The sequence below is a fragment of the Mus caroli genome, chromosome 17 (assembly GCF_900094665.2).
Source record: "Mus caroli chromosome 17, CAROLI_EIJ_v1.1, whole genome shotgun sequence".
Classification (NCBI taxonomy): domain Eukaryota; kingdom Metazoa; phylum Chordata; class Mammalia; order Rodentia; family Muridae; genus Mus; species Mus caroli.
The window spans coordinates 84,383,433-84,385,711 of record NC_034586.1 but is presented as its reverse complement, the minus strand read 5'-3'; positions in this window follow the sequence as shown (position 1 = coordinate 84,385,711).

Here is a 2,279-nt window from a genome sequence, read left to right as displayed (position 1 = left end):
CACCACACACATACCCACTACACACGCACACCACCACACACTTACACCACCACACACATACACCACCACACACCACCACCACACACTTACACCACCACACACACTTACACCACCACACACACCTCCAGCACCACCCAGCAGTTTCTGAGACTGGAGATGGAGAAGCACTCTCTGATAAGCATGAATAGCCAGGCATGCATACTAGCATTATCAGAATTACCATGACAATGACCCTAGGGCCCTTCCTCAGATAAAGCATGCAAGCACACAGCGGACTTCAGCCAGATCCAACTTCCATGCCCTTGAGGTTTGTGGTCTAGTTTAAAAAAAAAAATCAGAGAGAGGGAAGAATGAAAGAGAGGCAGGGAGCACACCAAAGAAGCTAGGGAAGTCTGTTCAAGCTTGGAATTACATAGCTCAGATACAAAGAGAGCTCCCTTGACATCTGTCTTTATCTTCCTCTTATAATACTGAGGTAGAGCAACAAGACAGATTATCTTAAGATGCTGCAGTCTTGGCATTAGAGATGCACAGGTGAATTCAAGGGGTCAGTAGTAAGCATTCGGGAAGTTGCAAGTGCATTGCAACTGTTTACTGCATTAATGTCCTGCAGGTTTCCAAAGCCCTAGCTTCACTCACCTCTAATTTTATTCTATTAAATTCATTGAAAACATCAAAAAAAAATATCTCAGCTTTCCCCCAACTACTGGCCCATGAAGAAGGAAGTTACCGGCTACCTGCCGTTTCATGTTCTGGAATATTCCAGTTGAGCAATCTAACTAAGGCTGAACCCTGCCAAACTGAGATGTCATTGAATTCAGTATTCAGAGACAACAGGATATTTCTTTCTGGACCCTCAGAGAAACCATCTAGGTTCCTTATTCGCACTGCAGATCAGTTACTCTTTACAGTGGACCTGCACAGTGCTTCACAGATGGGCACACAGGGGTCCAGAACGTGGAGGGACTAGAAACTCATCAGTTAGGGACATCGTTGTCAAAACACAAAGGCAAAGGAAGACACAGAATGATGGGCCTTAAGTCCACCCAATGCCAGGCATTCCGACACTTGACCAAACCAACGCAGCAACAAAGAAAAACGTCTGGACCAGAACTCAAGTGTCCTCAACCAGGTCCAGAATCCACTGCAAGCTGAACCTGTGTGGGGAACCTCATCAACACTGAATTTTCCACTCAGCTCTTCAACATCTGTCAAGTTGTGTGGTCTTTGCAGGTCTCACAGAGAGAGAAGAGATGGACAGAGAAGGAGAGGACGGTGCACAAGGGCACAAATTCCTTCCACCACTGCTGTTTTCCTTAAAAGGTTTAAGTATGTACTCAATCTACAAAACAAATTCTGCCAGTAAATGAAAGCCCAAATACCCCGTAAATAGATGGCACACAAATTCTTATAAAGACAAGAGCTCCTTTTCTGCCATATGAATAACCACTTGTTAATGTGTTAATGTAGGCTATTTAGATCTTTCTGTCATTCACCATGAAACAAGACAGTAAGACCAACTCCAAAGAGCAGTATATTATTTCCAAAAGCCCTAAGGCCCAGCATCAGATTCCAACAACTCAGATTCCTTTCTTGAGTGTTCACCTTTCACCCTCTAAGGAACTTCAGCCCTCTCCTGGTGATAAGCTCAGATCCTCTGATCTGGGCCTAACTTCAGATTTCTCTTTTCTTAAAGCAAAACTTCTACATGCTGGATACTGACCTAGCAGCAGAGGTCCCTGCCTCTGACACACAAATCCAATCTTCTGTCCCCTAATCCCTGAGCAATCCCCTGCCTGCTGGGTCTTATTGCTTAGAAGCAACATAAGCTCCTCTGACATTGACCTGGACAAGCACCGTACACAGAGCAGAAAGGAAACGCACAAAAGGCCTTGAGGTGTTCTTGCTCTGCTTCATTTATGCAGGCCACTCCAGCTGGCCTGACCCCTCCTCTGCAAGAGGGACCTTGAGACTCCCCAGACTGGCAGAGCCCCAACCCCAGGGAATTGACAAACTCCAGGAACAAACTTTTCTTTCCAAAACTGTCAGACCCACAGACTCACTTTGAGAAGAACAAAAGACATGAGATTGTTGCTTCTATTTTCTCCCACTTCCCTGCTTATAGACCAGGACATTCATTTACCCATTGAATACAAGTGGTAGCTCTTAAGCTATTGACAAACTGTTGGTTCTATCACTTAAGGCCCTGACGACGCCCAGCTGTTTGGGTCTTCTCATTTGAGCAAGGCCAAGTTCTTGAAAGACTTTGAGTCCTTGCT